The sequence below is a fragment of the Oenanthe melanoleuca genome, chromosome 4 (assembly GCF_029582105.1).
Source record: "Oenanthe melanoleuca isolate GR-GAL-2019-014 chromosome 4, OMel1.0, whole genome shotgun sequence".
Taxonomy (NCBI): domain Eukaryota; kingdom Metazoa; phylum Chordata; class Aves; order Passeriformes; family Muscicapidae; genus Oenanthe; species Oenanthe melanoleuca.
The window spans coordinates 9,540,448-9,552,809 of NC_079337.1; positions in this window are offsets into that span (position 1 = coordinate 9,540,448).

Below are 12,362 nucleotides of genomic sequence, written 5' to 3' on the forward strand. Positions count from 1 at the left end.
CCTGCCAGTGCTCAGGAGGGTGCAGAGATCAGTGCCTGTCCTGCCCCTTTCCCTCCTGATGAGGTGATAACCACACCGAGCTCTCCCCTCAGTCTCCTCCAGGCTGGACAAACCAAGTGCCCTCAGCCACTCCTCACTCAGCTTCCCCTCGAGGCCCTTCCCCATCCTGGTGCCCTCCCTTGGACACTCTCTAATGGCTTCATGTCTGTTTTACACTGTGGCAGCCCAGCCTGCCCCAGCCCTGGAGGTGAGGCTGCCCCAGCTCAGAGCAGAGGGGACAGTCCCTCCCTTGCCCAGCTGGCCATGCTGTCCCTGATGTCCCCAGGACAGGGTTCCCTCCTGGCTGCCAGGGCACTGCTGACTCACATTCACCTTTCCATGGAGCAGGAGCCCCAGGTCCCTCTGCACAGCGCTGCTCTCCAGCCTCTCATTCCCCAGCCTGTGCATCCAGGGTGCCCCATCCCATGGGGAGAGTCTGGCTCTTCACTTGTTAAACTTTCTACAACTGATGATTGCCCAGCTCTCTAATTTGAGGTCTCTCTGCAGGGTTTCTCTGCCCTCAAGAGAGTTGGCATCTCCTCCCAACTTACTGTCATCAGCAAACTTAGCATTCCTTTGAGCCCCACTAGTGACAGGACACACACTAGTGACACACTAGTGATGCCACCTCATCCCCTATAATCCTTTGTGCCTGACCCGTAAGCCTGTTACTCACCCATGGCATAACAGGGTTATCTAGCTGTGAGCTGGACGTTTTGTCCAGAAGGATACTGTGACAGACTGTATCAAAAGCTTTGCTGAAGTCAAAAAAGGTTGTGTCTACTGGCTTTCCTAGGTGCATTACTCTGTTGTGAAGGAAATCATTTGGACAAACAAGACTTGCCCCTCATGGTGCTGAATGATTTAATTCACAAAATTCACACAGAGTCACACTCTTGGATCTCAGTGTTGCAGGAAGGGTGTCAGCCCCAAGCAGAGGGTGCAATTTTGGAGCTCTTACCCAGGGGATGTAAGGATGGTGCTTTGTCATTGTCATGTCTCAATCTACTGCAGTGACCTTCCTCTCCACCACAGCTTGACAATATCCAGGCATCACCTTAAAAGAAAGGCAGAGTGTTTCTAGGTCTCCCAGACAGCTGTCTTGGGAGCACAGGAGGTGTCTCCATCCTACTGGAGGTGACCTAGACAGCCAGGGCTCTGTGAGGAGAGACTGATGGAATGAGGCTTCTTCAGCCTAGACAAGAAACAGCTTCAGGGGAACCCAGCAGCAGCCCACCAGCACTTACAGCAGTGCTGCCATGAAAACAGGCTCTTCACAGTGCTCCACAAGGAGGACAAAAGACAATGGGCATGACTGAAAACATGACATAAGACTTGACATACAGAGAAATTTGCTCCCTGTGAGAACAGCCAAGCAGTGCAGCAGATTGTCCAGAGAGGTTGTGCAGTCTCCAACCTGGGGGACATTTAAAGACTGACCACTAAAGCCCCAAGCAGCCTGACCTGACCTCAGAGCTGCCCCTGCTGTAAGCAGTAGATCCCTTCCCACCTGAAGGTCTCAGTAAGTCTACGCTGAGTCAGCCACATGCTGTCAGGCAGTGCTGCCGAAGGCAGGGACACATCCCACCAGGAAAACAGGACAGCTACCATTTAACAAAACAAAATAATTAGATATGTCTGCAGAAATAGAGCCTAGAAATCTTTGAACTAGAATAATGAGGTTGGTATTTGACCTAATTGACATGAGAGCTTTTTAATCTTGTGAGCTTTGGGGAGGACTTGATTTTTTCAAACAGCTTAAGCAGAACAGAAGAGCTTGTATCATAGGTGGTTAATTTCACTAAACAATTCTGATCTCAACTCTCTGAAAAGGAAAGAGTAAATACTGAGCACAGTAGGAACCCTTATGCAAAGAAGCTGTTTTGTTTCAGTAATTTCAGTAATCTCCCTGAAGAGACTAATTTATAATCAGCACATATATAGTGTTGGAGTTACCAAAGGTGATGTGCTTAAGCTATGAACATTACTGGAAATCAGAAAGGAGATAAGGCTGTGGGGCTGGAGCTGAAGTAGGCATCCCTTTTACTGGAAGATAACAAGAGTTCAGAGAATACACTAGAAAGCAAGGAAAAGGGCATGCTGTGACTTACACACACAAAGTGCAGACCAACAGGACCTTTAAACACAGTAATGTGGTGAGCACTCATCAGGATATGATATGCTTATTTTATTTCCTACCCGCCACTGCATACAAGGGTGACAGTGGTGAGAGTGCTTCTCCATGGCACCCAGCTTCCTCCCACATTAATGAACATATTTTTGCAGCAGTGATGGCACCAGGCATGTTATCCTGTCTGCAGCAGGAGAACAGGCTTGGGCTATTAAAGTGTCCAGCAAACATCAAGTGCTGGATTGTTGTTGACAGTTCTTAGCATTACACAGTGTCTCACATGTTCAAAGTGTAATTTGCATCAACTTCAAATGCAGCTCTAAGAACAGCAGAGCAACCATCTAATGTTGTTTATACAACCCCTTGCCTTGCCTGTTATTTAATGACAACCTCTGGGAGGGAAAAAACACCCTAAATCTCCCTGCACTACTCTGACTTTGTTAAGGATCTTTTGGCAGCAATAATGAAAGAGAGCAGCAAAACACACAGAATAACGTGGTGAGATTGGACAGGCAATTTCTGTTCCCTTACTTCCTTTTATTTCAGTTTGGAAGAGCATTTTCTTTAAACATAGGTTCATAAGATTTCTAAATAAAACAACAAAAAGTATCACATTGAATCCCAGCTGTGCTCCTAAGGTTACAGAATTAATACAGGGACTGGTAGCACCAGGACATTGTCACCCATGGGAAGGAGAATGGTTGGGCAAGGTGTGACTGTTTTCCAAAGGGCTGTAGGAGATGCTTGCTCAAAGCAACTAGATTCAGAGATTTGGTATCTCTGAAGTTTTGGAAGATTTTTGCTGGTTTTAAATCAACAAATCAACAAAACAACAAAACAATATCTACCTTCCTGCCCCTTCCTTATGGTTTCCCCCCTCTTTACTTTTTTGATCCTTTTCCCTCCCTTCAGCACTGAGCCTGGCCAGCTCAGGCTCCCAGTGTGCCAGGCTCAGCTGCCCATTCTGCCAGACTCAGGTCCTGCCACCTCACAGCAAATGGCTTTTAGCATCTCTAAGCAGGACATTGCTACAAAAACCTGAGTTACTCTTGAGAGTCTTCTTTTCTTGAGGGTTTTTCCCCAACAAAAAGTGCCTGCATCTTGCTACATCTTGCTATGTCCCAGTCATATTCCTGCCTGTGACAAAACCTCTAAACTGAATACTGGAAATACAGAGAAGCATTCACATTAAGTGATGGAGTAAATGGTGAGAAAAGTTTTCAGTGCAAAGCAGAGTTTGAACTTTCAGTCCATAAATTCTCATAGCTGATCAGTGGAGAAAATCTTGTGTAACACATGAGGTTTGCTTGGTGTGTGCATTTCTTTCTCTCCTCTTCCACAATGTTTGAAATTGCCTGCCATGCCTGAGATTGTAGAAGTTTATAATATTTCCCAGCCTTTGGAATACAGACATTACCTAGAAGCTATTCTGTTTTCTAAATCAAATTCCATCCTAATCTAATGGCTAAAGAGGCTCTGCTTCTGCCAGATGAACTCCACAAACCACAGCATGTTGTCAGTAATGACATTTGAGCTACATTCTATTCTCTTGTTTAGTCTGGGAAGCTTGTAGTACTCTTTCCACAGACCACTTTAGACTAGATAGAAGTAAAATAAGAAATAGATGTAAAGGTAGATGGAAGCATAGCAACTCGGGTGGAGGCTTCTCTCTCCAGTACAGGGAAAGGATGTGTCTTTTTGTCTTCACAGCATCACTTTACTAAGTTCACTGGTGGTTTTATGCATCTAATTTACAGCAAATTATATCGTGTATAGACTTCAGAGAGGGGTGAAGCAAAAGCCAGTGGGATAGTATGGGCTACTGAAATTCAAGTAACAACTAGTTTGAATCTTACCTGCCAAATAATTAGTGGCTGGCTCCACATAGTGGTTTCTCATGTAATTTCTCTGAGTAGGAGTTTGATATTTGGTATTTTCTCTCTCAAAATAACTCTGCATTAATTTTCCAGTGATGTGCCATTTGCAAGGCTGAACAAGCAGCCTTTGCAAGCCTCTGGACAGCAGTGCAGTGAAAGCTGGCTGGAGTCCTTCAGGTCCCTGCCAGTCCCACTTGTGGCTAGAGAGATTAGGGATTAGAATGGTGGTTATGTTACTGTGCACATCACTGAATTTAATATCAGGTGTTTGCAAAGACATTGACTAGCACATCAGTGAGTGAGTTTGCCCTCTATTACCTTAAGAATCCCCTGAGATTTCTTATTTAAAAAAATAGCAGAGAGATAAATGTGTGGAAATATTATACCAACCCAAGTGAGTGTCTGGCATTTAGGAAACAACCATGCACATCCCACAGCCTTGGCTTAGACCTCATATGGCAGACAAGCTTTTGACACATGGTTATGAAAAGTACTTGACAGTAAGAACTCTTACTTCAATTCCTTCTCTGAGGCCTTCTTCCTGGTAGGAAAAAAAAAAAATCACACAAAAGTTTTAGAACATCCTTTCTACTGCAGCTGTCTTATTTTCCTCAACTCTCAGCTATTTAGCAGTGACTAGAGATACATAAATTTATCTAAAAGTCTGCTAGGTCTGTCTGCTAGAAGGATCTCATTGTGATAAATGAGAAGTTTTCCTGTAAAACCTTTGTTAGCATGTGTGAGCTGCACAGAGCTGTGACTTTTTTATCACCTTGTTCATCTATGACCCCCCCTCCATGCTACTCAGAGGTTTTGATTTCAATTGTGTAAGCATCTTTGTCAGTCTGAGAGGAAGCCAAGTTGATCCACACAAATAATGCTGAACTTACCTACTGTAAAAAACATGACTAAACTCAAATTAGAAACATTGACACTTGTTAACAACAAGACGTGTTCTTGTCTTGCAGTTTTGCAATCTGGTCTCTCTGAGGGGTGTGCAGAGTTAATTGTAGCTTTCCATTAAAACATGATTCAGTAACTGGTACCAATTATAATTTCTGGGCACCAGCCAATGAGAATGGAGAGACTGATGCTCCTTTGAAGGTACCAGCACAAGTGACTGGCTTACAGCATCAACAAACTCTCTCCTTGCACTGAATGTCCTGCTGTTTCTTGGAAGATGTGTCATGATGCAGAGACCATAGGTGCAGGGAGTTTTCTCGTCCTTGGCCTGTCACTGCATGGACCAGTTGTAAAAATAAACAAGGCAATGCACAGGTGTTTGAGAGGGCAGTGGAGAAAAAGAGAGGGGAAAGAGAAATAAGATTCCTCCTTCCTGGGGATGTGTGTGTAATGTATAAAGGCAAACTCAGCCAAGATCTGATGGGGGAGACAAAATCTTGTCTGACTAGATTGTGTTAACACCTTCATCAAACAGTGCTTGCCCTCTGGAGACCCAGCTGACAAGTTTGCAGTGGCACAGCAAGACCCTGGTGTCCATGTGCATGGCCATGGAGCGGGGCTCGGGCTCTGGGATGTAAGGAGTCACATCTGTCAAAGGTACTGCAGCAGGGAACAGAATGGCAGCCTGGTGTCACACAGGGTGAATAACTGGCATAGTTAATGTGTGCATGTGTACAAGCATCTGGATGCTACTTTTTTAAGCTCTTATCTCTACCACAGGGATTTTTAATAATCTGTCTCAGCTGAGAAGCAGATGGGGATGCTTAGTAGTTGCATCTTTTATTGATATAAGTAATATCCCATAAGTGTGTGCATGAAGCATCCCACACGTCTATTCCTACAGAAAATCAAATTTTCATAATCCTCTCCTTTTAAGGACTGCTAATGATAGACAAAAATTGCATACTCTGTTGTGCCACTACTTTATTTTAAGTTTCATGGCATCCAACTGTGCAGACTTAAGCTATTTATTTCCCTCCTTTTTCACTGATCTTCAAAAGGACCACTCTTTACAGAAGGTAGTCTGGCTTGCTAACAAAAGAGAAGGAAGGGCAAGGTTCAGTATAGTGCAAAACTCACTCTTAATCACACCTTTTCAATTCATTGATGTACAGGGTATTCAGACCTCAACAGAAAGAAAATAATTTATTCCAGATATGTATAGAGTCATGGCTAGCATTTAAAATGGTGCTGCAAGAAGAAACTAAGAACCTGTAAGTTTCCTTCTAATCTTTGGTCTAAAACCTGTGTTAAAATGACCAAGAAAGTCTGATGTATACACAGGCACTGCCATATGGGGGTTCCAATTGCAGCTGTGGATCCTCACAGTGCTTGGCTGCAGCTGTGTTCACAGAGCCCATGTGAGAAGCTGGGTTTGTTTATTCTAGTCACCAGCACACCAGTCATGTACAATTGTCAGAGCTTAAACTCTCCGTGCTGCTGTTGAAAACATGCCTCAACAGCACACAATATATTTGGCATCATACAGGAACTGCCTTTGCCCTCTCACTCTGAGGTAGCCAAGGTCTTTGAGCCAACTCCTTCACACCAATCCATCTTGGGTAGAATTTTCCCTGCCAGTTTTTTCCTTCAGTATTCCAGCCTTGTTTTGACATTGTCCTGACACTGTGCAAACCCACAGTTCATGTTAGGTCAGCTATGCCCTGCAACAGCAGAAAATTGAAGCCACTGCTGTGAAGCAGCTGTGCATACTACCTGCTGAGAGCACTCACTACTTTGATCCTAATAGTGATGCTTCCAGATGCTGCTGCCAGTGTAGCAGTACATGTTTTATATGTACATGTCTAGTGCTGACAGGAGGGCTGCATTCTGAGCAGTTTGCACAGAGAGGCATGCAAGGAAAAGATATTAAAATAAACCCTCTGCTTAGAGTCTTGTTAGCAAGGACATCCACACATCCACCTGCATGGAGACAGTGCTCAAAATAACTCAAAATTTGGGTTAACTCCCAATTAAAAATGTAGATGGCAAATCCTTTCTTCCTCTGAAATGCCAGGTTGGTGGTATCACTGGACCTGAGGGCAGACAAAATGCTCCTTTGATGCAGAATATATTCTAGGCTGTGTGACAGACCCCCTAGAGAGCCAGTTACAAGGCATTTCAGGCAATGCTTTCCACAACATTTTGCCCTGATTCAGATCTACTTAATTGCCATTGATGTCTGCTTATGCAGGACTAGTATTTCTGTTAAACCTGAGCTTAACCCTCCTGCAAGCCTGAACAAAGTCTTGAGCTTGACATGCTTCTCACTGACTGGAAAACTATATATTCTCTCTCTCCATACCTCACATGTGCTATAGATGTGAAGATATGGGATCCCATTCACATATCTACTTTGATGATAAACCACTATCTGTAAAGCATTGAGATCCTCAGCCATGTAATTTGAAGTATTGCTAGAATATTAGAAGCTCACAGCTTCTTTTTTTGCAGACCTACCAAAAGAGCACAGAAAGATGGTGTAGGCAGATGCCCACTGAGGAAAATCCAAACCTCTGCTGAAATTTCAGTTTTACCCAAATGCTGCCCTAACACCCTCCCATTCTGAAAGCTTAGGGCCAGGCTTAGTAATTCTGCTGGGCCAGTGCTTCAGGGAAAACTGGCAGTATAACTCATCAAATAAACTGAGTCATTCTCCATGTTTATCCTAAAAGGATTATGACCAATGGCAATTGCTTGTAGTAAACAGGCACCCATCTTTTCCAAAAGGTTGACTTCCATTGCTCAGGAGTGAGGTAATCTGCACAGGTTTATATCATGCTCCTTACTTATGCCCAGCTCAATTTTAAGGTGGATCTTCTTCCTCCAAAAAGCTCACAAAATGCCTAGCTCTGGTCTTGATTTCTGAAGTTCCAGTGTTAGACAGATGCATGGCTACAGGAAAAGGCTATTTAATGTATAAAATGCAAGGCAACCAACTTGATAACCCCTGGAGCAGGGAAGGGCTCTGTTGGCATGGAAGGAGCTGCTCTGGGGGGTGGAGGTGAGACATCTGTTAGAAAGGCCACTGCACAAATATGGGAGATTGCAAACCCTGACCATGCTAAGTCTATGCACACCTTAAAAGCCAGCTTGCTCTGGCTCTCCTTTTGTCTCAGCATGCTCTGATTCAGGTAAGGAAAACATTCTTGGTTGCACATGGGAGGCTGTAGAGGTACTCTGTGCTGCTGGAGGCAACAACTAAGGGCTGCAGATCTGCATGCCCAAGGACCTTATCAAATTATACTAGGACCTACATCCCCCTCAGTAATCAAGGCTCTGCTGGTAGTTTTAATTACAAACTCTCTCTATCATAGGTTAGTAACTAAGCTGTAGGCTCTCAGTCCATGGCAGCAGTCTTGGAGCATTTTGTTTTTAAAGCATGTGCTATTTTTCTATGGAGTTTGTTTTTGAAGAATAGAGATTGCAAATAGTAGAAGAAACAATTAGAAAAGATACACTCAGAAGGTCACTAAGCTCATAAAATGAAAATCTGACCTGCTTATTTTCAGTATTTTTTTCACCAACCAGTACTGTGCATTTCAGTGTTATTACCTGCTTCCCTAATATCACAGTGGTGCAACAGTAAAGTCAGGCTATGGAAAAAAAAGAGCAAGTGGATAAACTGTCACATGTTGCCATTCCTATTAAGTCTGGTTTTGAAAATTGTCCACACATTTCTGAGGCAGACAGACTTTAAAATACCAAAATAAGGTGACCCACCTTGCCCCCTGCCTCCCTCTTGCTTCCTGGCTGCTTTGTGCCTTCACTCACACGAGCCCTGACAGGCAGAGCACATGCAAGCTGTTGTGACCATTTCAGCGACCTGTTTTCCTAAAGTCTTTTGGGGTCACTGCTTTTCCATCCTGGGAGATTAGACATGGAAGGTGACACAAGGCATTTCTGCAGCTGTGCAGCCACACATACACACACACACAAGTGCACTCCTCTGCAGTAAGGATCAGGACTAAAGTATTTAAGGGCTCAACCTAATAAGCTTTGGAGATTCCCTAAGTTATGGCGTGTCTGGAGGGTGCTCATTTTTCAACTCCTAGGAAGTGCCATAGCAATTACAGGGGGAGGGTTTTCAAACTAATGGTTTTGGTTTGTGCTAAATCTCAGTGTTTGCCTAAAATCTTTAATAGGAATAAAATGACCTAAGTGTTTTGCAGCTGGATTCAGTAAAAGCAGTGGCATCTAATTAGTTCCTGTCACCAGAGGGCATTGGAGGACAAGCTGATTTTTAGAAAGCATGAGCTCTGTCCCTTCAGTTAAACCAGTAAATATTAATGATGCCAGTGCACCTGAGACCTCCTTCTTGATGGCACAAAAGGAGCAACTCAGGCAGAAGCACACAGGGAATGGGGCTCTGGATTGAGCCCATGCAGAGCTGCAGGCTGAGGAGCATCTCCTCACTTTTCCCCCTGCAGCTGTGCATCCATCTGAGGACAAGCTTGAGCACAAATCAGGAGCAGTGACTAAATGGTGCTTCGGAGATGGCTGTGCAGCAATGCCAGCACTGAGCAATCAGCCTCTTGGGCCCCAAGTGGGTTATTTAGAAGACAGTGTGCAAGAGAGGCAAACAGTGTCTGGTGACTTTCCTCCAGGAAACAAGGAGCTGGGGAGCAATTTGAACTATCATTCCATGGCTCCCCATCCCTGGCCAGCAGCCTTGTAACACACCTGCAGCACACATGGAGTCCATGAGGCTCTCCCAGGTTCCAGCAGGTTCCTTCTAGTTCCTTGTCTGATTAATTCAATTCATTTCTATGCTAAGCATAGGCTCAGAGGTTTACAGCAGGAGAGGATTTGCTTAGACTGCCTCACTTGACTCAAGAGTAGTTCTTCAGATTAGCAAGGAAATAAAACCTGAGCCTGGAAAGAGCAATGGGAAGTACTTACTTTGGTGCTAAAATGGATATTTCAGTTAGCAGAAAGGGATACCACCCATTAGCATCAAACAATGAGCCTGTCTGTGCATTATAAACACTTTTAAATGCGAGGGAGCAGACCAAGTGGGCCATGTCTCTTATCACTGTATAATAATGATACCAATTTATAAACTGCAACTGTGGCAAATTTATGCCCCATATCAGACCCCTGAGGGTATGAGATCATTGGTTTCAATTAGGGAGTGGACACTGCTGTGTATCAACCAAGGCCATTCAGCCAAAGGCAGGGCTTCTTCTTTTCAAATAGGGTCAGCTCAACACCCCAAAAACAATATTCTAGGTTGTATCAGGTAGTGGTTTCATTTGGATGCCTTGTTTTTCCTTTAGATATGTATTATTTTAATTCCAATTTTTGCCTCATTTCATTCTTGCAGTGTGCAACCACAGGCAAGGGAAAGAGGGAAAGCAATGGGGTGTATTAATTTATTTGCTGTCTTAAATTCAGTGCCCTGCCAACTGTACAAGCTACAATAATCAATGTATGGATTTTTCCAGTACATCACGTATTCAACAGCATGTCTGCAATCCAAAAATGCTAACTTGTTCATTTCTCTTTAAAAGCCAGGTGGTTTCAAAAAAATGAGTACTGAATATTGTCACATTGACATTGTTTTGGATCCTGGGAAAGAAAAGGAGCTGCATTAAAACTTTACAGAGATTACATACTTACTTGCTTCCAAGTTGTCCATGAAGTTTAAAACAAAGTGGATCTGACATGAATTCATGACTTGTGTTGATACCATGACATACCTCAAACCAAAATTTATCCCATTCTCTTTTCTATACAAATTACCTTATTCAAAGTTTATAATCTGGAAAGACACAATTTTTCATAAATAGTACATACTTGGTATTTTTATATAATCAACAGAACAAAGTAAAAAATACAAAAAGCATAGATTTAACAAAGAAATATATTTATTTGCATATCTGTTTTTTAGCACTGATGCTAATACTTTCATTTGTATGCTTTTAGCAGTAAGACTATTTCAAGAAAGGCCAATTTTAAATTTATTTTTAAACTAAATGTTTGCATTTGAAAGCCAATTAAAATATTTTTCTCCGTGAAGAATTATTGGTTTCATTTCAAAATAGACAAATATTAACCTGTTTTGACCATTAAAGAACTGGGCCCTCTCAGCTCTCCTTCAGGGAAATGTGGGATTTAAAGTGCCAGGTAAAATCTGAACCAAAATCTTCAAATAATGCTAAGCTAGCTGTCCTGGTTTTAAAAGAGTAGGTGTCTGCCAAGGAAGGTGGGAACCTTCCTGTAATAGAAAGGATGGAAAAGATGAACCCCTCCCTCCAAATTATTATAACCTTGAAATTACAGGGTTTTCAGCAAAGATGTGGGGAAAGGAATAACAGTTCTTTACTAGAATATACACAAACACACGTATATATTTATAAATACACACGTGCATATATATATATATATATTAAAAAATAATTCCTCCATCAAGACAATTTAAAAAAAAAAGCCCAGGACAATTCCAAGGGTATGCCAAGGTATCGTCTCTTAATCGACATCCATTTGCCGTTTCCATGACAACAAATGGGAAGAAAAATTCCTTGAAGAAACCTAACTGCCAACACTAGCAAATGCCAAAAAAATTAAATTTTAATTAAGAAGCAACATCACAACAATGACCATAAGAAATTAAAAAAATGGACACATTTCCAAAATGATCTAAAATGCTTTTGTTTCCTTTTGAGCATTCCTAAATCACTGAAACTGTATGACCTGAAGTGCATTCTGATATTCTCTGCCCATGGTCACACTGTGCTTATTTCAGGTTATGAGGGTTTTATAACACTGCGTATTCAATCATGCCCATGGATTAGAATGCACCCATACCAGGGCAACTAAGCACAATTTATGTTGATGCACTTGAAAGTTAAGGTAGTTAATAGGAAATGCTACTTCCCTACCTGCATCTCTAGATTTTGTGGAGATCTTTATGGGGTCTGTCACGTATTTTGAGAGCAGCAAGTAAATTTGCCATTGACAGACTTTCAATTCATTCTTGCTTGGTGCTTTCTGTAACACACATTGACAAATAAAGTGTTGTCGTGTCTGAAGTGTCATGGGCAAGGACTCCAGTGTGAAAGCAGCAACAGGCAGAGGAGAGTAAGGACAGGAACACTTTACATGTTACTGTTTGCACAAAGAAGAGCCAGACCACTGAGATCCAGGACTGGGAAATGTGTAAGGCTGGTTAGTCATAGGCAGAAATGGGATATATTATATTTCATATTGATACAACACATAATTGCAGTTTCCCACAAGCATCCTCTTCCTGCTAAGGAAAATAACTGATGGATTTTACGAGATGAGGGGCTTTTTTCTGTCAGAGGAGTGAGAGAGTGGAATGGAAGGAAATACAATTGCTATGTACA